We start from the raw sequence: 25,264 nt of genomic DNA, 5'->3' as shown, positions 1-25,264 counted from the left end.
ACATGAAACTATGCAAGCTGAAAGTTTAATAGATTAAGAAAGGTACGATACAAATCCAAATTTATATAACAAATCCAAATTTATATAGGCTAGTTAGATTCTGTTATGACTTTCAATAATGATAATGATGGGGCTGCAACCTCCACGTGAGGAAATCCTGAAACTGCTGTATTTAGTAGGTAACTGAACTGAAAAAGGGAAGTAAGAAGGGCGTTTTAGAAGCAAGATACTCTAACCCCCCTCAATTTCCTATTCTTTATCCTGCCACTTCCAGAGGTTGGAGGAAGTAGGCTCAATGTATCTGGTCTGCATCAGTTAAGCAGTTTAACAGTCAACTGAATTTTCTGTTATGATGTCTATTCAGGTCTATTTTTATCTTAGCTTCTTTGTGAGGCTGTGTCTCCCATAATGCAGTGCAATCCCCTTTCATCATAAAGGAGGGTGTACATATAACAGTTGTAGGCTCATCAGGAACCTGTTCTAAGGGAAAAATGGGGAATTTAGGCCTCTGTAAGGCAGCATACATTAGAAAAAAAAAAACAGTTTTGAGTTGAACTGACTTGAACTGAGTGCTTTTTTTTATCAAATAGAGAAGCAGCTATTTAAAAATACTTCATGTTTACAAATGTGTAAATATACAAGATTTGTTTTGTTTCTGTTAAAATGAATTGGTGCTGGATTAGTAAGCTGGAACTGGAACCTGGTTACTGTATAGGATCTAGTCACATCTTTGGTATTGATGGGTAATTCAGGAATAGAATTTAGAGTTGCTTAGGCAGACTCTGCTTACCTATTTTGGAATGTTCACAGTAAATCTATTAAATACATACATAGGTTATTTTCATAGAGGGGCCCTGGACTGTGGCTTTAGAGTTCATAGATTTGATGCCTTATTTTTCAAAGAGTTAATTTGCAGAAGTTCTGTATTATTTATGGTAATACTAGTAGAATCTTGGTACCTCAGTTTGCTGCTTGTAAAATATGGGTGTTGGGTGGCAGGAAGTTCTCAAGCCAGAGACTATAAAATCCCAGATATTATGGTTTCTTAGTTTTGGCTGTGTCTGAGCTCTGTTATTCATGATGACAGTTAATAATTCAATGTTCATTATATGCCATTAGTTAATTAGCACAGGTATCTCTTCTGTTGACAGAGAGTGAGAATTCCTTGTATAAATCCACCTGACATAAAATTTTCCCAGACATTTGCATGAATAAATGTGATTCCATTTTTCATAAAAAGTGAATAACAATTTTGGACTGCAGTTCAGTTTTTAGCAGCCACGTTGACGTGTACTTTCCTATCTCTAGGCCAGCTATAATAACAGCTAGGAGGAGGTTTTGTCTTCTGCTTAATTTTAGCATGCATTATCAAGGCCATTATAGGGAGGTTGTTTCTCCTTCTGCCATCAAGAATCTGAGCAACAATATAACCAATGACTAATGCAAGAGGACAATTACTGGTTTCATCAGCTGTCAATTGAAGCCATATGGTCTAGACACTAGAGAGGTGCTAAGTGATGCACTAGTAATTCAGATGCAGATGAAACCTCTTTTATGGTATAACCTTCATGCAGGGAAATGATACTTGTTTTACAATTAATCAACTCATTCACTTGTGTGTGGGTGAATGACTTTTCTGGGGTAAAGATTAATATATCAAGTTTTTCACTCTCGGTAATAAAATAATCTTAAAATATTACTCTTTGTATATGGTATTTTTAAATCTGCCTACTTCTTAGTGTCATAGAATATGAGAGCTTAGTCTTTGTAAGTAGGTAAGAAAGAAAAATATGAACAAATGCTAGTCAGATTAAACACCTTGAGTTACCGGCTGCTTTGAAGACAGGAAGACACAGTAGTGTGGTTTGAATGGTTTCATATTCTTTCTTCCTGACAATAAAGTCCTTGATATTTACTCAGGGTAATAAAGATCCATACTGCCTTGCAGTTATTAATTGCAAAATAGTAACTGCTGGAGAGAAAAAGGAACCAGTAGTTAAGGGCAGAGTTCTCAATGGCATAAACAGTACTGGAGAAAATTTTTCATTTACTCTGTTAAGTCAAAACCGGTACTTAGCAACAAATCCAACAGTATTCCAACCACTTTTTTGTATCCTCTGATGTGAGGTTTTCAGTGTGAACATTTAAGTTATGCTCATTCCCTGCACAGTGACTCAATGCAGATTTTTAATGCAATGGTAGAGAATTCTGTCTAGGTCAGTGATGTTTTATTCTATTTTTTCCACATGCATTTAACTGTCAAAGGGTATACATGTTCAAATAGCTGGTGTGTGGGTTAAGGTAAAACAGGATAAAGAGCTCTTGCTGTAGCAGCCAAAACCAAAGGGGAGCCTGAGCCCTCAAGGGGGGCTCAAAGAAAAGCCTTTCCTCTGCATTTAGTAGAGAAATGGAAACTTTTTTTCAGCGGACTGTTGCTGACACACACCCCGCCCCCCCACCCTCCATCTTGTTTAAGCTTTCCATGCAGCGGATCATTTTTCTTTCCAGTAAGACTTTCTATCACCTCCTCCTTTAAAAACGGAAAAAATAAATCCTCTTTGCATCATAAGGCAGAGTACATTCTAACCTCTGCCTTGGTGGAGAGCTGACTACTAATCCTGTGTTGTTCTGTACTTGTTGATTACTTATCAATCTTCTCCCTACTTTCCACGCTGAATCTATAGGGCAACCACATTACTGATGGCTTGGAAGCTTAGTCTGCTGATGAATGTGCCTTTGGGGAAGATAATGTGATTGCTGAGCCTGGGAAAGGCTCTGAGTGTGTCTGTGGGAGCTATGAGAAAGGAAATTAGTGAACGGGAAAACTAAGGACCTTAATGTAACTTTAATGTATTGCATAGTTTCTCTGTGTAAACGCCTGGCCATCTTTTCTGCGTAGTGAATGCATAATTGTGACTTTGGCATTTGAATCATTTTCCCCTCAAGGAAGCCCTAAAGGTTAAAAGCTTGAGGGGGATGGAAAATGTTTTTATTCTCTCTGATCTATTACTTAATGGTGTTTAAAGTGATACCACCCACCAATATTAAATATCATGAAAACGAACTTTAGTATGCTCTTGAGTTGGGGAATTTTTGCCATAAATTCAGGGCATGGAGATAAGAAGGGGAAAAGAACAAGTTCAGTGCGGTCAACATTAGGCACATTTTTGCTTTAGAGATAAATTTTTGCACTGCGAAAAGAGAGTTTGGTTTGGTGTATAAAGTTACCTATGTTTATGTTAAAAAAGGAAAGTCCCACCACGATGTCTGGAAAAAGAGAGGAATTAAACACATTTAATGTTGTCTTCTTTCATCAAAAGTGATTTCTGAAATATGAGGTGACCCAAATTCACCTCTGGTGTAAATCTATTGACTTCAGAGAGTGTGTAAAGCAAATGGTAAATTCAGCATATTTTTTCATACTTGAATTTATTGTTGTCTCATTTCTCAGTTGATATTAATGAAACTGGAAAGAGAGAGAAATTGCTTGATTGGTTGCAAACTGTTCTGATTACTGTCTAAAACACAGTCATAGTAGTGATGTACATTGATCATCCAGGGGGTTTCAGTCTAGGGACAGCAAGATGAAGTCTCAAGCTTGTGTCAGGGAAAAAATCTTTCTAGCATGAAAACTGTTTGGTTTTGTGTGAGTATACTTTCTTTTAAAACTATGTATCCAGTTATGAAGTGTATTTCCTAGTTTGGAGGCTGATAGAAATAAAATTCCCTTTTCATAAATACTTGTGGAAGTGAAAATCCAAAAATTGTCTCGTGCCAACATTAACATCAAAATTGTTGAAACCTCTAGTTAAGAGAGCAGCTGCTTATAAAGTTGTGTTATCATCCTGAGAGAAAGACAGAGATTCATCATCCCATATAAACTTTGTCTTCTACATTTTGGTTTTTCTTTAAGATTTGTAGATTTAGGAGCTGCATCAGTCTTTATTGATTACCATATAAGTTTTCAAGTTACTATTCAGAATTAAAGCTTTCACTCCTATCCTGCTGGCCTAATTAGCAATGCAATAGATCTAATGAGAGGTGTTTAGCTGTGATGACTGCAAAAGGATTTCCTCTGATTGAAAATTCATTGTGGGTGCGACTAGGCAGCTAGTTTCAGACATGGAAACAATCCAAACACTCTGGAAAGACCCAATTACTGTAAATCTGTAAGACATCACTCTTAGTCAATTCAGAGATGTTCCACTCACTTTCTCACTTACAATCCTGTTAGCCAGCTCTCCGACTGCAGTCCAAACCTATGTAAGTGAAGTGGTTCTGCACTGCTAAAATAGGGTTACATGCTGCCTGGCTCACAGCAGTTTCAGGATTTGTTTGAATTTCAATGCCTATTCAACCTTGAACCTGCAGTAACCTTGGACTTTGCTTGTAACTTGGTAATCTACACTTTAAAATAATAATAGCGTCTTGTAGCACCTCCTCTGGCTGAATTAATCACACTGCCATTAAGAGCTAGAAACTATTGTATTGTACAACATACATAATTCCTTTTGTGGTTCTGAAAATTAAGAGTGCTGCTAAAGATGAATCTATGATGAAGCCACTACAAGAAGCCCAAGTTTACTAAAAAAGCCCTGCATGTGATAACTAGACACAGGAACTCCTCCAAGCTGTTTGAGATCAGTTTAAGTCTTGGTATAATGTGCTTGCAAGGACATGAAGAAACATGGGTTTTTTTCTTTTCTTTTCTTTCCTGTTTTCTTCAAGACTGTAAAAGCACCAGATTTTTCTGAAGTTAAATCTCACAGGGTATGAACTGCAATTGAACTCTCAGCAGGGTGGTTACTACGGCAATCACACTGGACAGATACTGACAGGGGAATTGGTGGAAACTCCTGAGGGTATTTAACCAGAGTCTGGGTTGCAGCACACTACTATTAAAAACTTAACTGTGGCTTACGCTGGTAGTTTGGTTTTGGTTTGATTTTATTCCCCCCATTTAGATCTGACTCTCTAGCTTTTATATTGAGCATGTCTTCCCTGCTGCTGACAGCTGCCTATGGTAGTCCCCACACCTGACTTAGTTCATGCTTCTGCTCTAGTATTAGTGTTTATTCCACCTTTCTATTCCGTCTCCTGTGCTGGGTCCTGTGCCTGCATTGGTCCCTGCCCTTACTCCTTTCCAGCTCCTGCCTGTTTTCTTGCTTTCTGCTCCCTTTCTTTTGGATCTAATCTTTAAACAATGGAGTTGCCTTGCCCCAAGCTTGAACACCAAGGAAATAACCTTTGGGTAGAACAAGTACATATCCATATCTCTTTGATGACTTGCCAGAACAGGGAGTAGTGGATATGTTAGATGATACTGTGTGATGTCCCTGGTGACCTGTTTTATCTGAATCCAATCTTATACTTCTTACCTCCTAGGGAGCTTTAAAAATGTCAGCAGTGCTGGAGGGAACATCATATGATGTGATCTGAGGCAGCTGTAGTTGTAAATGGAGTCAGCTCTGTTCCTGCATGTTAATCTCTTCCTGATATTTCTGTCAAATCTGAAGAATGACAACATGCTGGAAGAAGTGAATGGTAGTCCACAGACCAAAAGGGGAGAAAAAAAAAAAAAAGTATCTTAATAGTCCACTCAGTGGAAGTGGATATGGGGTTTGGATATAGTAAAGAATCCTGTAAAAATCTGTGATTCTGTAAAAAGTTGGATGGTCTGCTCTGACTCCCATTCCTCCAGTGCTTATGGCAGTATATGAGCGGAAGAAGAGCAAGTGTACTGCTGTAGGTAGGCTTGAAGACAGCAGTATTGCAGACCTCTTTAGGAGAAGTAAATCTTCATAACAGCAAGTGCCTGAAGCTGTGTAGGTTATTAAGACCTCACAAGCCACAAATCGTGCTATGTACTGGACACTTTCCAAAAGCATATGGAAAACATGGAGGCACAAATCAGTTACCTAAGAGCTGCGGACAACTGTGCTTGCATGTCCACTTGCTCAATTAGCGTGTGAACCTTCTGAGAGCCAAGGCAGTGAACTCAATCTCAGGTGCTCTAGCCCCTCTCAGAAGGTTTCTTGGAGTTGTTTCAGCATGGGAGTCTTTGTCCAAAGTCCATCCCATCTAGCTGAAAAGTACAAGGAGCCTGGATAAAGCACACCTAGAGAACCAAACTAAAAATAAAAGCTATGTGCAGTACAGAACTATATTTTTTAAAAAAAGAGTAATATTCTCTCATCCGTGTATACATATAAAGAAAATGGCTAAGTGCAAGGAACACTGTGGGTCAAATGTAGTCTGTAATTACTGATAAGCAGTTGACCATCTTTATTTCTTCTGAGAGATCAAGCACTTTCATCTGGCACAGGTGTAACTCATGCTTCTGAGGTAGCAAAACCAGTGTCACCAGTGTTGCTATGGCGGTGTATTATAGATAAAGCTGCTGTATTCAAACATAGGATGAGGGAGGCACAGGACTCAGACAAGCATTTGGCAGCTCAGAAAGTCTTGAAATATTTTATTTTTTTTTTTCCATAGGTTCTTTCATGTCCTTACAGAGTAGGAGGTAGTTTTACTACATATCCCAGATGAAACTTCTTAAAACAAAATGTCAATGCAACAAGACTGTGCTACTGTAACAGACTTTGGTGTTACAGGTTTGAAAATTGAGTTCAATGGTTCATGATTCTGAATAATCTAATTTATTACAGACACTGACCATTGGAATTCTGAAGCATGAACTTAGAAATCACTTGAATGAGACATTTAGTTCATACATCCCTTAATTCAATTTTTCAAACAACAGGAATTGGGATAGTGGTCTTTGTTAGAACTGCCAAAGTAAAGTTGGGAAAAACAGCTTAATGAAACTAATCTTCAGAACCCTTTCTCTTGCCCCCTTTCTCAAGGGGATTATATGGTCCGTGGCTTTAATGAGATAATCATAATTGTTCAGATTGCTTTGTTGGGGTGATATTCAGCCTAAATGGCCTTTCAATTCCAATTATAGATATTAATATGGCAGTTAAAGGTCAGAAAGTGCTCCAGGCTAGCGCTTTGTCTAACTTACACAGTAGCAACCAAAAAATTGCTCTGCCAATTGCAATGAGAGGTGTTAAGACAGTGGCTAAAGGTCACAAGAAATGCTTCCATAGAACGAATTCAGTTGGAAAGACAAGCAGCTATAAATACTGGTTAGTAACGTTTACATCTATTTAGTTTAAGTGATACAACTGCTTAACTGGGACATTTTTAACCATTTAAGTCCTCTTAAATAAACAATCTTTACTCAGATTTAAAGGGGATTGTTTTGCTTTCCTCCTGTGAATTATGTCTTCCATCCAGTTGGAGGTTCCTCCATCCATTTCTCCAGCTAGTTTCATCACTAATTGTGTAAGTGAACCCTTCTGCTGCTGCATGCCCAAAAGGACAGTAGGCAGCTGTGTAACCTAACTGTGAAAAGTTAATATAAAGTATGAAATAGATCACAATTAGAGCTGTTCTTCCTTTATTTTTCAATGCATATTCATATTTTAAGTGTACAGCCCTTTTCTGTAAAACTGCACTTAAGCTGGGTTACTGAATGGATACTGTCCTCACACAGGTCTCATTAGCTGAAATCACATTTACTTTTTTCAGGGGGGAAAAGAAAAGGACTATGTGTGTTTCTGTTTGCAGCTGATCATACTTGTGAAGTGTGATGGGATTGATAGGTATGGCAATATCTTTACTATGCACATCTCCTTCAACCTGGTTTGAAGTTTGTTATTCTGTGAAGTCTTTTGGGACTGTAGTCTGTCACTGTCTTCACACCATGAAGAAATTTCTTTCACAGACGAATTTTGTTTTACTGTGGTCTCTCTGTTGCAGATACACAGGAGAAGTAGTAAGAGCATAATTCTCATTGGTCAAGTGCTGGATATCCCTTACTTGAACTTTACTGCTTACAGTGCATACAGTTAAAATGCATATTCCCTGTCTCTACTTATTAAACCAATATGCCCTTGTCCTATTTTAAAACCTATAGCAATTTTAGAAGTTGGAGGACAGTGCTAACAGCTCTGAGAGTATTGTGATATGGGGCCCAGGGGCAGCAGTGCCATCATCCATGGATATCATACAGTTGAAATAGAAGTGACAGGAACTCTATGTCTGAGTTAGCAAAATGCTGATTAAACAATTCCAACTCCCTTATCCCTCTTGCAACTTCCCATTTCACAGCCAGTTAACTCCAGCAACTCTCTGGCTGTGGAGAGGATCTGTTCTCAAGCGCAAAGGATAATTTTCTTAATATCCAGACTTCTATGCAACTTGTGGCTTTCAGAAGGCAATGCAGTACTTCTGCAGTGGGTGACACCAGAACCAAAGTCTTATTGCTGCAAGGCAGTTAAGCACAGATTGAAAGGCTTCATAAACTTTGGGCACTGATTTAGTAACTTGAGTTTCTGCTCAGTCTGTCCAATAGAGGAGGCAGAAACACCCCGAAAATGCCCTGAAGACTTACTTTACGTCTCTACAAACTCTGTATTTCTGAACAAGTGCAATTTTAATAGGTGGGAACAATTCTGACTGGAGTAAAGTATTGACAGACAGTAGATCTGTGCCTTTTACACTGTCTTAAATTACAACATGTTACTCGTGTTACTCTCAGTTCCAGTACTCTCATTCTCAGGAGTTCTTAATCAACTCAAGGTGAACAGGAAAAAAGCACTGCACTTCAAAATCATATCTATTTTCTAAATTTAAATGTCTCTTTTATCCTTTTTCCTATGATGATGATCTTAAAACCTTCTGAACACCAATTCTTCTAATTTAAAACATGCTTATGTATACACAGAACTAATTTCATGTAGCCATTTGCAGCAGCATCAGGACATCCAGGAAAGATTTTTCTTTCGTTTTGCCCTCTTGTAGGTATAAAGGTAGGTCTTTAGAAAACCCTAACAAAAACACCTTTTATGACTCAGTAATATAAAAGATGTGGTAGTACTGTCTGAAGGTTTAAGTTTACTGAAAACTGATATATTAATTTCAGACTGCTCAATTCTGGTAATTAAAAAAATCTGCCTGGAGAAAGGAGGGGAGTGCAGGTTAACAGTTTTGTATTTTGTGGGGGTTTAAACTTATTCTGTCCCCTTTAGAACAGAAAATTTTAAAAAGATAAATTTCTCATTAAATTTCCATTTTTTCATACAATCCTTTTTTTTTTTTTTTTTTTTTAATGTGAAAATTATCAGCCAGTACTGGCAGATTTCAACAAAATTTATGTTAATGTGAACTATGTTCTGCCATGATTGTCAGAATACCTTGATCACAATTCTTCTTCTAATACGTTTATCAAAGAGCTGCTACTTTTCGATTTCTACTATCCTGTTGATGTGTTTATCAGAGGATGCTGGATTATACACCAGAGATCCACAACAAGAAGTTCAGCGTGTCAGGATCAGATCTGAGGGTGTAGCTAGGCTGTTGTCATTTTTACCTTTGATATCCTGTTACACTTTTTATCATCTTCTCTTTTCTGAAAAACAAAAAAACTCCCAAAGAAATTATCCATTTGAGGAGGTAGGACTTGTTTTTATGAAGTGTTCTGTACTGTTTCCATTTATGAACACTGAAGTTGTAAGGAACGATTTGTATCAGCTGAATGCTCATGAGTCCATGGGACTGGAGGGGATTCATCCCAGAGTGCTGAAGGAGCTGGTGGAGGTTACAGCAGGACCCCTCTCAATCATCTACCAAAGGTCTTGGGACCCTGGGGAGGTCCCTGCTGACAGGAAGATAGCCAGTGCTGTTCCAATTTACATGAAGGGTTTGAGGGAAGCCCCAGAAAAGTACAGACCTGTTAGTCTAACCTCAGTACCTGGAAAAAATATGAAGATCATGCTGGGTGCTACTGAAAGGCATTTGAAGGACAATGCAATCATCAGGCACAGTCAACATGCATTCACAGAGGGAAAGTCCTGTCTGATTAATTTGATATCCTTCTACAATAAGGTCACCTGCCTGGTGGGTGACAGGAAGGTGAGGGATGTAGTTTTTCTGGGTTTTAGTAACGCTTTTGATACAGTCCCTCACAGTTTCCTTCTGGACAAGTTGTCCAGCCGTGAGATGAGCAGGTTCACGGTGCACTGGGTGAAGAACTGGCTGAAGGGCAGGGATCAAAGGGTTGTAGTGGACGGGACTACATCTGGCTGGTGACTGGTTACCAGAGGTGTGCCTCAGAGCTCAACTCTAGGGTCAGTTCTGTTCAATATTTCTATCAGTGATCTGGAGGCAGGAGTTGAATGCATTGTAAGTTTGCTGGTGATAGTGAACTGGGAGGTGCTGTTGACTCTCTTGAGGGACAAGAGGCCTTGCAGAGGGATCCACACAGATTGGAGCATTGGGCGATCATCAGTGGCAGGAAATTGAACAAGACCAAATGTCAGGTTCTGCACCTGGGATGGAGTAATGGTAGACACAATTCTAAATTAGGAGAGGAGTGGCTGGAAAGCAGCCCTGCAGAAAGGGGTCTAAGGGTGTGTCGTGGATGAGTGGAATACACCTCACTCAAAAGAGAGTAGTAGCAATGTGTTTTATTCGGGTATCACAGAATCACAGAATCACAGAATCACGGAATCAACTAGGTTGGAAAGGACCTTGAAGATCATCTAGTCCAACCATTAAACTAACACTGCCAGTTCCCATCTACACCATTTACACTATATCTCTCAGCGCTATGTCGACCCTACTCTTAAACACCTCCAGGGATGGGGACTCTACCACCTCCCTGGGCAATCCATTCCACTGCCTAATAACCCGTTCTGTAAAGAAATACTTCCTGACATCTAGTCTAAACCTTCCCTGGCGCAACTTGAGGACATTCCCTCTTGTCCTGTCGCTTGTTACTTGGTTCAAGAGGCTCATCCCCAGCTCTCTGCAACCTCCTTGCAGGTAGTTGTAGAGGGCGATGAGATCTCCCCTCAGCCTCCTCTTCTCCAGGCTAAACAACCCCAGTTCCCTCAGCCGCTCCTCATACGACATGTGCTCCAGACCCTTCATCAGCTTCGTAAAAATAATAACAGGTAAAATAATAACTTAACAGTTCAATGAATTCGATGGAATTTACCAAAGTTAACAGGGGTTTACCAAGGTTCAGTAAGTTTGGTGGCAATGTTCACCTTATTAATTACTGCATGGAGGAAATACGCAAAGGAAAATTGTTAGAATGATTCACACAGAGACTGTAGCTGCAAAAGGATAAGGAAGACCCTTCTGTTGAGTCACAAGATTCAGAAAGGACCCCTTTGCTTTCTAAATTCCTGATGGAGCTTAAGTGTGGCCAGGTCCAATCTTTGTCTCAGACTTGGACAATGGTTATGTCTAAGGTAATTATCCATACAACGTTTATAATAATTAATATTTAGTAGCTACATGGATTAGTAATGTTTCATTAGTATTAATTCAGCATGCTATCAGTCTTACTTCATGTCAGAGTAGTGATACAGTCACCTCTTGCCTCTGTGCTACAAACATTTGACATACCATTTTGGCATGCTTGCAGATCCTCAGTAAGTGAACAGTTTTTAGTGTAAAATATCAATTACTTATTTTTGTACATTATTGGGTGATTTCATATGATGAACAAGGACTGATTGCTTTGTTACATACCAAAACTTTACATACAGAATGATTATCATTAATAAGCATAATATTGTTAGAGCTAACAAAATCAGAACTGGATGGAACATTAGATTCAAAGTTCCTGTTGCTGTCAGTGACCATCCAAATAAGGTATCCCACCAATTATGTTCTCCATCCAGAGAACATGGTGTATTTCTTTTGCATCGTGATGAACGGTAATCAGAGTTCTTTGTCCATTTTCTTGAACTTGTTTCAGCAATCAGTACAGATCATCATGCTGTAATAGCTCTCTTACCAATGTAAGATTCATTCCAATGGGGTTAGGTAATAAATCTTGATATGATGTGCAGTTAGATTCTAATAATTGATGACATGTGACAGGACCTGAATAGTTAAAAGTCTCATCCCATAATTTCAGTAAAATTACAGATACGGATATTTGAGTGATTGCTTATATCTATAGTGATATTGCCTAAAATATGAAATCACAGAGGGTTTTCATACAAACACATCCATTTCCAGCTTCAGAGGTTGTGTCAGGATGTATCTCAAAACGGCAAACATTTTGTTCAGTATCAACGCAAATGTTTTGGGCTTTAATGGCATTGTTTTCATAAATAAATCCTTGTTGTTCTCACAGAACACAGGTATCGACATTAACAGTCACAGTCTGCCATTTGTTTCCCTTTTGCTGGGCCCATACTCTGTGTTCCATTGGATAGGGCACTGTTCCATTGTGGTTTAATCCCAGTGTAACAATGTGGTATATGGTATATACCGAAGCATTGCATATTGTTAGAATGAAAGCTGTGGCTTTACTGTCAGTAAGGTCTAGGTAAAATTGACTATAAACACCACCAGGATTGGAATTCCCTTTCAAATTTGGTTGCATTATCCCAGACTACCTTTTGAATTTCAGTGGGCAAGGTGCCCTCTTCACTTTCTCTTACAATCGTTGCCACAGTAGATTGTACCCACAGTTGAGCCTAAATACAACTAAGAGTGAGAAAGACATTAAACTGAGCTGCACCTAGTGTGTTTACAATTAGTTTGTGGTCAGCTTTTGCCAAGAATGCTCAGCTCACAGGGTTCCTGGTGGGCCCATACTGATTAGTCAATTGATGAAGTACTGTGGGAAATTGAGTATCCCACTGGGCCTTGTGTGGCTTAAGGCTGTTTTTCAAGAAGCCATTAGCTCTTTTTACCATCCCATTTGCTGAAGGTAAAGTGGGGTGTGGAATGCCCATTGAATTTCTTCTTGTTTTGCCCATTCTTGCACTTCCTTACACGAGAAGTATGAACTTTGGATGACATCAGTAGTACATAGACTTGAGAACTAGGATGATAGCCCTCATACTGCATTTCATCCATCAGCCTTTTGGCACTTAGTTGCCATAAGCAAGCCAGACACTTCTACGAGCATATATCGGTATCCCACAGAGGGTCTGAATGTCCCAATATAATCAATTTACCACGTAGACCACAAAGATGTCCTTGACTGATATTTAGGGTTGGTGCTTTAGCAGGGTGATCTGTTTGTAATTTTAATCTACATTGAGGACATTCTGTTAGAATAACATTCCAAGTTTTCCTGTTTAGGTGCCAAGTCTTGCTCTGTGCAGCAAACTAAAGTGCTTCTTTACCTGTGTGACCTAAATTTCATGTAGCCATTCTCCGACTGATACGACTCGGGATTTAAGGAGTACTCTATTTTTATTTTCCTAATTTTAGTCAATTTATCCACCTTTTGGTTCCAGTTTGTGGTTAATATATTGGCCTTGGCATAAGCTTTCACCCATCCCACCTTGAATGGTGTTTTTCTGGCTATATTTAGTAACAGTTGCCAATTTTGAGTTCTCCAAACTGGAGATCTGTTTACTTCCCAGTTCAGGGATTCCAATTGACAGAGCCATTGTGTATCACCAGCCCACACAGCATAAGTCTCTAAATATATGATTTTTGTTCTGTTCTGTGCTGCTAAAAAAACTGCTTTTAATTCTCCTACTCATGTGCTGACTTTACTTTCTTCTGTTATTTGTTTGCCAGTGGTAGTGTTTAATGCAGCAGCCTTATATTGCCATTTATTGTTTATCCTTTTTGCTGAGGCTTCAGTGAACCAAATGTCTTCTGTTGATGTTCCCTTGGTAAGGGGAGGTGCATTTAAAATTGGTGAAGGTTTAAAAGGTTGTTGTAATGCTAATGGATCTGCATTTATAGGCATCTATAATTTGGAAACTTTAGTATGTCCTCCGGTTCATTTCATTTCCTCTACAATTCCTGTCAAGTAGGTATGCTATTTTCTGACTGCAGTAGGTTTTTGTGAAACTCCTTCTCGTGGAGCAGTCCCCTTTAGAATTGCTTCTAGTAAATTAAATGGTCCTCTGGCTTGCACAGGCTGTCCCTGGTGTATTTTCTCAACTTGTTTCAGTCCTCGGTCTAAAGACAGAAGTCCTTTTCCGATTCAAAGTATCTCTGTTCTGTCTCTTTAAATGCAGTTGAGCTGCATAATAAAGGTCTCTTTGGTCCATCAGGGCCAGTTTGGAATAGGTTACATTAAGTACTATGTTCAGCAAAACCCCATTTGGCTATAATAGGGTCACGAGGGTGTACTGGTCCCAATGACTGATATGTTTTTAATTCTTCAATCAGAGTTTTTATCGCCTCCTTATGCTCTAATTTCCACTCCCAGGGTTTGTCCTTCCGTAAAAGCGAATATAATGGATGAACAATGACAGAAAATCCAGGTACATATTTTCTCCAATATCCTAAAGTTCCCATTAACTGTTGTAACTCTTTCCTAGATTGGGGGGGCATTTGCAGCTCTTTTATTTTTCTTAAGGTATCTGGAAGAATCGCTGCACTGCCTGCTATCCACCAAGTACCTAAAAACTTTACTTTTTTACTTGGTCCTTGACATTTTTTGGGTGGGATCTCAAATTCTGCTTTACGTAGTGCTATCACATTGCTGCTGTTACTTCCCCCAACTTTTCAGGAGAAGTTCCTCCAATTAGAATATCATCTATATATTGGTACTGTTTCACATCTTGGGGAAGTGAGACTGTCTGTAAACATTCAGTAACTGAGGCATGAGTAATCGTAGGTGAATGTTTATACTCCTGTAGGAGTCTGTTAGAGGTGCATTGTATCCCCTCCCAAGCAAAAGCAAATTTTTTATCATCTTCTTCCTGTAAGGTGACCGTAAAGAACACATCTTTCATATTTAGCACTGCCATCCATGGGTGTGTGACTGCTTGTAGCTTGGCTGTTAAAGTTGCAATATTGGGTACTGCAGTCATTAGCAGTGCTGTGTTGGCATTTAAACACCAATAATCAATTGCTAGATGCCACCTCCCATCCGATTTTCAGACTGGCCAGACTGGTGAATTGTACAGGGAGTGGATTCTGGAAATAATGTGCCTTATTTCCAAGTCTGCTATTACCTCAGAAATTCCATTTCATGCTGCAGCAGAAAATTGAGTATTGCTGTACATTAGTAATCTTTGAATCAGGGAGTGCAGGGGCTGCGTGGAGGACATGCACTGTAGCCTTCTGATTTCTATCAGGGTTAGGGTCTACATTTGAACCCTAGGAAGGGTTCACACGCTGCCATCCAACAGGCACAAGGTTCAGACATTCAAAACATCAAAACCCAATATATTTTCATTGTGATATTTAACTGCAAAGCGAGTAGACAACATGCGCTTCTCACCTGGGAGACATAAATTAACTTTTGCAGTTTGGCATATAGCACTTGCTCCATTCACTCCAGTAATTTTAACTCTTTGCCATCCAGCTTGCATCCTGTAATGTTAATATTGAAATTTGTGTTCCTGTATCTATTAGGAATTTTACCAATAGCCATCAAGGACCAACTGGAATCAAAATATATGGGCCATTATTATTTATCCATTGATAAGATTCCACTTGCTGGACAGGCCAGCCCAATTGTCGTCCTGCATTACTTGGTTTTTGGCCTTATGCTTTGCAATCCATCTTTAAGAGGGAGGAAAGGGTTATCGCTCTTTCTTGAAGCTGGCAATGGCACGGGAATATTTGAAGCATGCTCTCTCCTTTCACCATCATCGTGTTTCTAGATGTTTGAATGAGACTCAGGAAATGACAGTAGGCTGTCCCTGAATCACAGCTCTGGGAATGACTAGTGCCAATGCTTTCTTCCACAGTTCATTTCTCTACTGCCGAGACTCTGCTCGTGGGTCTTTAGGTGTTAATTTCCCCTGGTCTAGTTCCTGTTCCCTGTGGAGGTGTTTGCTTTACTGGTCACACTCAGTGATCTCCTGCTTGGGGTCTTGGGTCTGATTTTTCATCTAACAGATCGTTCCACCCCATTTCTTGGATATGTTTTACAATGTCGTGCATTAATTCTGTCCAGGTAGGGAGTTGGTTGCGGGGATCATTATCACCTAATCCCTCATTGTGTTCTGTGTCTCTTTTATTTTCATCCTGTTTTGCAATTAAGTAGGGTTTAAGAACAGTCAGAACTCCTCTAAGTAGTGGTTTTGGCATTGCATATTCAATTGTAGCAGATATTGGGATATCATTGGATTCTCATTTATGCATGGCTTGTATGCAGGCAGCTTTTGTGATGGCTGTAGAGAGATCATTAAAAGATCTTATGGGGATTATGTAGGATTTACATTTCTCCATAACATCTATTCCCCAGACCAATAAGCTACTCTGCTGGTGATAGTGTGGGATCCATTTGCTGGGTCAGGTCCTAAATTTAAGAGGACTCCTTGACCCAAAAATTCATTTGCTTCATCTTCATTCAGCATTATTCAGGCAGACTCACCTGCTTAAGTGGCGATGAAACTGTTTCAGTTTCGCCTGGTTTTCTGTCTAATATTTCTTGCAAATTTGCCAACTGAAGCAGGTCCCAGGGAATGATTTGCACAGTATACCATGGAGCACCACCCTGAGATCCTTCGGCCTGTTCTGTTTTAATGATGGATCTGGTTTAATATTCAAGGGGATTTGAAGGAGAGTCATATTCTCCTTTGGGGTCACTCCATATGTTCCCATCCCATTCTTCAGGGGATAAAATTAATTTCCTAATCTGTACAATGTCAGGAGGATGGGGAGCGTGCATAAGCACCATTTTGACTTTTTCTTCCAACTTCTGTTTTTTCTCCTTTTCCTTCTGTAACTGTTCGATCAGTTGCTCAATTTTCAAAGACAGTTCAGCCTGCCTTTATGCCTTTTATTTCTTCTTTTAGATCCTGCTCCCTTTCATTATTCTTCCTATCTTGATAAGCAGCTTCTAAACAGGTATCTAACATTTTGCAAATAATCCCTTTCCCTGGCCACCTTCAGCTGTTCTTCCACAGCTTCCCAATCATGCCAATTATCATAAGCCCAATCTTCTGAGAAGTAGGGACTGGGGTTTATTCCATGCCTCCATAACTAGTCAGTGATACTACTTGCCATCCTACTGACTATGCCAATTTACTGCAGATGAGTGGAATGCACTTCAAAAGAAAATAGCAATATGTGTTGAGGAAAAGTAATAATTTGACAGAGTTCAATGAATTCGATGGAGTTTAACAAAGTTTAACAGGGGTTTACCAAGGTTCAGTAAGCTTGGTGGCAAGGTTCACCTTATTACTGCATGGAAGAAACATACAAAGGAAAATTGAGTTAGAATGATTCACAAAGAGACTGGAGATGCCAAAGGGTAAGGAAGACCCTCCTGTTGAGTCACAGGAGGTTCTAAATTCCTGATGGAGCTTAGGTGTGGCCAGGTCCAAACTTTGTCTCAGACTCGGACAATGGTTACATCTAAGGTAATTATCTTTACAGTGTTTATAATAATTATTTAGTATCTACATTAATTAACAATCAATATTTTATTAGTATTAATTCAGCATGCTGTCAGTCACTTATTGAGGATCTGTCACAAGGATCTTTCTGCCTTGGGCAAGGAAGGATCTCTTTGGTAAGGAATATGAAACCTTGAGAGGCTCAAGAGGACAGTCACATAGCGTGCAGTCCAGCTGCAAATCAGGGCAACCCCACACTAGGTTCATCCTGATTTGTTTTATAGTACCATGGGATATTTTTCAAAGTATAACATATATTGATGGCAAGCACAATTATTGTAGCAGATATTGGGATATCATTGGATTCTCATTTATGCATGGCTTGTATGCAGGCAGCTTTCGTGATGGCTGTAGAGAGATTATTAAAAGATCTTATGGGGATTATATAGGATTTACATTTCTCCATAACATCTATTCCCCAGACCAATAAGCTACTCTGCTGGTGATAGAGTGGGATCCATTTGCTGGGTCAGGTCCTAAATTTAAGAGGACTTCTTGACCTGTGCTTTTTGACCAGTGATGCATAAGAAGCGCTCTCGTGCCTGCCTGGCGTTTGTGTTGAAGGCAGGGAGAGGTGGAAAGGGGCAGCTCCGGATGGGGCAGCAAGCCTGGAGCCCTTCCAAGCACAGGCTGCTGGGCACGAGCAAGAACCCCCGGGGAAATGGAGCCAAGGGAAGAGCAGAGCCACTCCCCCTACCAGCTTGTGATGGACAAGAGGACGAGCCCTTGGAGGTCTTGGAAGACAAGAGCCACAGGCAAGAACCGAGTGAAAGGGCTCAGAGGAGCCCTGACAAGGGGCTGTGCTCAGTGCTACAGAGGACAAGCAGCAACACCCGGGGGGCACCCTTGGGGCCCACCCTGGGAGTCTAGAGAGCTTCCTCCCCCCGGATGCGGGGCACGAGGGCCACCTTCGTGGAGCAGGAGCAGCAGGCACCTGGCCAGCATGGCCCAAAGCCCTGGCCAGGGGCTGTGCTCAGCGCTGCAGAGGAAGGCAAAAAAACCCCAGGGACACTCACTAGCTCACCGTGGGGGAAAAAAAGCCTTCCTCCCCCCAGCTGCAGGGCACGAGAGGCCATCTTCGTGGTGCACGAGCAGCAGGCAGCGACCCAGCCAAAAGGGACCAGAGGAGCCCTGACAAGTGGTCATGCTCAGTGCTGCAGAGGAAGGCAAAAAACCCCCGGGGACCAGTGCCAATGTGCCCCGGGGGAAAATTCCTTCCTGACCCCAGCAATGGCGATCGGCTATTCCCTGAGCAGGTGAGCAAGACCTGCCTCCTCATCCCACAGGCTGGTCACGCCTCCCAGGAGATGCCTGAGCCCTGTTCTGCCTCACCCTGGAGCTTCTGAGAGTGGCCAAAGGCCCCTGGCCTGATCGACCTTGGGGCCAAGAATCCTTCCCGTGCCTGACAGAGCACCAGTGGGTGCTCCAAAGCACTGGCACCCCTGGCAACATCCCTGCATCCTATTTCTTACCTCTGTTGCCCCTGGCACTGCAGGGGATGAGGACGGCGAACGCTGCAGTGCTCCTCAAGAAAGCATCTCCATGGTCTGGCCACGGCTACCCAGATGCAAAGGATTTCCATTCCTTAGATGATCTTTAAAGTTGGCCCCTCTGGGAGCTGGCCTTGCAGTGGAGAACCTCCAGGCGCCTCCTCCAGCCGCTGGTCTTCCTCCCTCAGCCCCCTCCCAGTAGTCCCACCTTCCCCTCAAGGATCTCCTCTTGGATGTCTTCAGGCTGCCCCTGGGGCAGCTCTGGCAACGGGACACTGGTGGGTGCCCCCTTTTATACTGTCCCAGGGCACTGTGACTGCTACGTTGCCGGGGGTGACATTGTGACAGGGGGGTGGCATTGTGACATGGCGGTGGCATTGTGACATGGGGGTGACTGACAGGGACCCCACGCGCAGCCCCGACCACACCCCTCCGCCCAGCACCCTTCAGGGAAAGCCTTTCGTGGCAGACCCTGTGCCCAGGAGGCCCAGGGGCTGTACCTGTCCTTGGTGACCACGCTCTGGGCCCAGCTGCTGGGCATCCCTGATGCGTCCTCTGCCACTCGGCTCCAGGGACAAACCCAGAGCTCTTACTGTTCTCTCAGGCCATGGCAGAAACCAGCCCTGCAGCCCAGAGACCTCCCCTATTAGCTGTCCCCTCTTTGCACCAGAGCTGACGGCCATGAGGCCCTGCAGCAAGGAGGAGCAGGGACTTGATCTGGCTGGATACAAACCTGGGGAGTGTGAGGAGGGATGATTTTGGCAGCCACACCCTGGAGGAAAGCCAAAGTGTGACCAAAGCCAGAGGTTGGGATGGACGGTGCCAACAGACCACCGTGGAAATAAGACAGGATTTGAAAAACAAGGGAGCAGAGGTTACACTGGTGTGGTGGAAACGTTGGGCATTTTCAGACCTAGAACATTTGGATCTGTGCCCAAAGCACAGCCAGGCAAAGTGACAACTCTTCCAACCTGGGAAAGTAGACCACTGACGCTATTGCCATCACATCCCCTTTTCCCACTGAAACCAAGCTGCGCGGCTCCTCTGTCAAACACGCATTGGCCGTGGTTATACGGGATACAAAACGCTTCAGCCATGGGGGGAAGCTTTCACAACTCATTTATGATTTTAATCTTTCTGAGAGTTATTTGCCTACCTCCCTTTGTGGAAAGGTGTTCATATCTTATCTAAACACCTGGAAAGTCTCCTTTTCCTTTAGGATTTCATATTTTGAGTCCTGGAAGAGTAAGGAAGGTACTATTGCTGTCATTTTCTACATTGGTGTCAAAATTCATCTGTATGTTCAGACTATGTAAATAAGGGCATTGATATCATAGACATTCATTTGGTTGTGGGTATGCCTGAAGTGAAAGAAAGGCTTTTGGTTCCCTCTGCATGAACTTTGAAGAGATGTAGAGAGCATGCAGGATTTCCTCATGATTCCTTACCAGTGTGCCAAGTTACATTTGCTGCTGCCCTGCTTATGGTGAGATCTTCTTCTTGGAAAGAAGTCCTGAATGTCTTTTATGTTCTTGACAGTTTTTTCCCTTGCACTTTAGTAGCTCTTTTCCTCTTTTGGCCTTCATCCTTGATACCTTTCTTGAAAGTGGTGGCAGCCCTGTCAATCTTTGTCTACTCCTGCTAGTCGTCATCTTCTATAGGGTCTCCATGCCCCTAATTAACTGCTTAGTTTTTGTTTGCCTTCATCCCAGACAGAATTTATCTTTCTTGAACCAGAGGAATGAGAATTGTCCCTGGTAGTACAGAGTTCTCACCAGGGCTTTGCACAATGCTTGCCTTTCCTATGGAAATATTTTGCATGACACACAAGAATGCTTTTGCCCATATCATATCTGTGGCTCATAGACATCCTGCCATCTACTTATGCCTCCAGGAACATTTGTCTACTCCCATGTTTCCAAACTGGAGCAGAAACTCATGACTCTCCAACTGACATTGTGTTACCTGTAGTTCTTCATGCATGGTATATTGATGTAAAGGCTGTCTCTTCTGTCAGAGCTTCAGCCTGTATGGAGGCTATAGAAATATACCATGAGATACAGCTTTTTCTGGTTCATGGATGCCATGAAATCCCAAATATGGTGTGCACAATGAATGTATCTTTTGGAGAAGGCAGGAAGGCTATGTATCTTGAACGATGATTTTCTGCAATCTAAATTCAAAAGACCTGACCATAAACTATACTGTTTCACACCTTTGATGACAGCAAAGCATGAAGGGTGGTTGCCTGAGAAGTGTTAACGAGGCTTTCACCCATTGGTAGTCTGCTGGAGTCCAGCTCCACACAGCGACCAGCAGATCCAGCCTTCCACTGGCTAGCTGGGCAATGGACGGGCTGTGTGGGTGGGCTCTGAACATGAAGCTGGTGATGTCAGTCCAGTCACTTTCAAAATGGATGTCTGCCTCCTAGGGAAGAAAATAACCACAGGCTGAGCTTCCATTTTGGAAGTTTCATGGGAGAAAGAGCCAAATCACCTCAGGTGCTGAAAAAGCTCCAAGAGACAAAACACTGGCGGGTCAGTGCAATGCAGTTCATGGCACTGCTGTCTGTGGGGATACACTTTACTCTTCAGGAGTGTGAATAAAGGTCACTGAGTTTTAAATGAATTTGGCAGGCATTTAGTGAAGAGGAAGGTTGTTGCTGGTAATGCTGATGTGGGTAAGGACATGGCCATCTGACACTGAAGAGCAACTGCCTCTCTCTAAGAGTCCCTACGCACCTGGAAGATAGCTGCAAAGAAGGACTGAAGATTTTGGTTTTTATATGCCCATCTGAAACTATCTGAGAACATCAGTGTGATGAAATTACTGACGACATCATTCAGATACAAAGCAACTTCATTGTTTGTGTTTTTAATTAATAATTGAAACTATGAAGAACAAGCTTCTATCACACACTTGGTAATTAGTTTGCAAAACTGGTGCATTGAGTGCAAAAAGCTGCCAGACTATGTCTACTCAGTTACAGATTCTCAACATTTTGATGCAAGCTCAGTGTGCTGAGACAGGTCCTTGCATGTGTCCAAACGTGGATCTAATGGATCAGCAAGCAGAGTGAGGCTAGAGACAAATTCCCTTGCCAGGAGGGCACCTGGTCCAGACGGCTTTTAAGGAAAAAGCAGTCTTTAAGTAACAAGGATTTCAAGCTACATGGAATTTATAATCTGAAACCTATGTTTTGAGTTACACTTGAAAACAAATGGGTAGCCTGTGCATTTTAAGACCGTGTTTTACTCTTTGCAAAGGACCTCACAAGGGAAATGCATGTGGAAATAGCACATCCTGAAATAATTCACTATATCTGTGCTAATTGCAATCCTGTGCTGGGAGGGATCACAGTACAGGAATGAAATCCCTTAAATTGGACCCCACCATTTGAAAAGGATGTGAAGGTATTTGAATGCGTCCAGAGGTGGGCAGCAGAACTGGTGAAGGGGCTGGAGGCATGTCCTGTGAGGAGTGGCTGAGGGCTCTGGGTTTGTCTGGTTTGGAGAGGAGGAGGCTGAGGGGCGACCTCACTGCTCTCTGCAGCTTCCTGGGGAGGGGAAGGGCAGAGGGAGGTGCTGAGCTCTTCTCCCTGGTAACCAGCGCCAGGACGTGTGCGAACGGCTCAAAGCTGCGTCTGTCAGGGGAGGTTCAGACTTGACATGAGGAAACATTTCTTTACCAAGAGGGTGATCAAACCCTGGAACAGGCCTCCTGGAGAGGCGATTGATGCCCCAGGGCTCTCAGTGTTTGAGAGGCATTTGGACAATCCCCTTAATAACCATGCTTTAACTTTGGTCACCCCTGAAGCACTCAGGCAGATAGACTAGGTGATCGTTGTAACTCCTCCTTTCTCCTCTCCCTCTCTCCCCTCTCTCCTCTCCCCCTCTCCTCTCCCTCTCCCTCTCCTCATTGTGGAACTCAAGACTTCTGAACAGCAAATGATACCATTTTGAACAAACTTTTAAAGCCATATTCAGAACAAGATTTTTGCATGAGAAAAGCCAAACAAAGCAAAAAACTGAAATTCTTAAGTCAAACAAAAAACTTAAATTCTCAAAAGAGGCTTAGCCCACTTCTATGTTTCAATAGAGTTTTGATTACTACACCTTAATATATGGAGTCTGTGTAACGGTGGTTATGAGAGACAAGCTGGGTTTAAATTTAATGTCTCCTCAGGAAAATAGTATTAACTGTCATCCTCTCTTCCTACTGCTGCACTGCAGGGTTAAAATTGGTTGCAAGCCCAAGTCAAAAGTGTGAACAAAATAAATGAAATAATTTCTTTTAAACAAATGTTATAAATTGAGACCACAATGGACTATAATTCAATCTTTATTAATTATAGCAAGTAGAATATGAGCAAAGACAGCGCTGGACGGCAGGGGAGTCTGCGCTCCGCCAACTGCCGTGCTGAGTAGTTCAAATAGTCCCCTTTTTATACATCTTTACTTCCGTGCTCATGAGGTAGTGGAGGTACTCCGCGCATGCTTCAGTTGTTGTTAGGGGGGTCGTTTCCTGCCTCCTGGTATTTGTTGAGGCTGAAGTAAGAAGTCTTCCCTCTTTGTCTCATAGTTGATCTTTTACTCATATATCCTTATATGGGCCGTCTTGTCCTGTTTCTTGTCGCTTCCTGGAAATCTGGTAGTTATCTTGCATGAGCAGTATCTGGTTAAGTTTGTGTGAGTGATTACAGTTATCTTATCTCACACAGGCGGCGTCCAGTGGTTGTTTGCATGAGTGGTTTCTGTCGTCTAATTTTACATTGAGCTTAACATAAATCTTAATAAACAATACCTTAGTCCACAGTTTCTCACAATCCCCCCTTTTTCTTTTTATCCTATTGTTTATTAGGTGCTACTTTCATCTTCATTCTTGTAAACAATTTCTTTTTCACAATTTCAACATTTATTATAGCACTCACAATAATGATTTTTGCGTGGCATAATACATTCACAATAATTTTCATCTTCATTATTAGATACACTTTCATATTCTACTCTCGAGGTTAAAATAAGCAATTTAGCTGTGTCAAACCGTTCTTTAATAAAATGAAAAATATAGCGTAATATACAAGGCCCAAATATAAGTCCCAGGATCAACATAATAAGCGGTCCTGCTAAAGCCGACAACAAAGTGGTTAGCCAAGGTGAAACATTAAACCAGTTTTCATACCATGACCTGCCCGCTTCACGATCCTTTCTACGTTGGTCTAACCTTTTCCGAAGTTCGGACATGGAGTCTTGGACGACTCCCGTATGGTCAGCAAAAGAACCACATTCTTCACTGAGAGCTACACATAACCCTCCTTCCTTCAAAAATAATAGGTCTAATCCTCTTCTATTTTGTAGTACTACTTCTGATAAAAACTTTACTGAAGTGGCTAAATTTTGGATAGATTGTTCTATTTTCGCTAAATCCTCATCTACAGCCATTTGCAAACCTTGTAATTCCTGACCTTGTACTAGAGAGGCTTGCATTAGATTCCATAAAGGGTCTTTGGATTCTAACAACTTTAAATCCCTAGATAAGGAGAATTCAGTCATGGTACCATTAGCTGTTTTCAAAAAGGAGTCTGGGGAAGGGGTTGCGATGTTCACGGGGACAACCTTTTTTTTTTTTTTTTTTTTTTTTTTTTTTTTTAGAGAAAGTGGGTGGATTCAGGACCGGATTTGGTCCTACTGGTAAAGGATCGTGGGGTATCCTTTCTTTTATTATTTTGAAAAAGCTTCCTCTATCTGCTCCAGGTTCCCAATATCTAATTCCCCAGGTACGGCCAATTAACCATGTGTCATCTTCTGGTTGTTTAACTTCAATTTCTATTCTGTCGCATTCTGATGGAGATGATTTCACCCCCCTTACGGATCCCCAGACCCCGGAGCCGTCAGATCCATGTTGTGGTGGAATGCAACCTGGAGGTCCCCAAGTGATACTTATATATTTGTCTCCTTTTGTTGGCCAGTCTGAGGCTATTGTCTCGCAACCCCAATAACCGCAATAAAAATGGCCTGGATAGTTGCAATAACTCTTTCCAGGATTGGAAGCTGGACACACATAGAAGGCTTTGGAGTTGGCTTCCGTCGCCTCCCAGCCTCTCTGGATATCGACCGGAATCATTGAGACTAATTGGACAGTAAAATTCCAATTTCCCGGAGAGGTCTGGTTTTGTATTAGTCTAGATTCCTGTAAGTTATATAGTTTCCAGAGCATTGGTTCATGGGGGTTTCCATTTGCTTGGGTTATTATCAATAACAAAACTAGCGGTACACCAGAAAAAAAAAGGTGTCTGTCAATTTTGCCAATTTAAGTATATTTTTATCATCCCTGGGGAAGTTTGGCCATTGTTGC

Source organism: Strix aluco, chromosome 1, assembly GCF_031877795.1.
Source record: "Strix aluco isolate bStrAlu1 chromosome 1, bStrAlu1.hap1, whole genome shotgun sequence".
Classification (NCBI taxonomy): Eukaryota; Metazoa; Chordata; class Aves; order Strigiformes; family Strigidae; genus Strix; species Strix aluco.
This window is presented reverse-complemented; position numbering follows the sequence as displayed.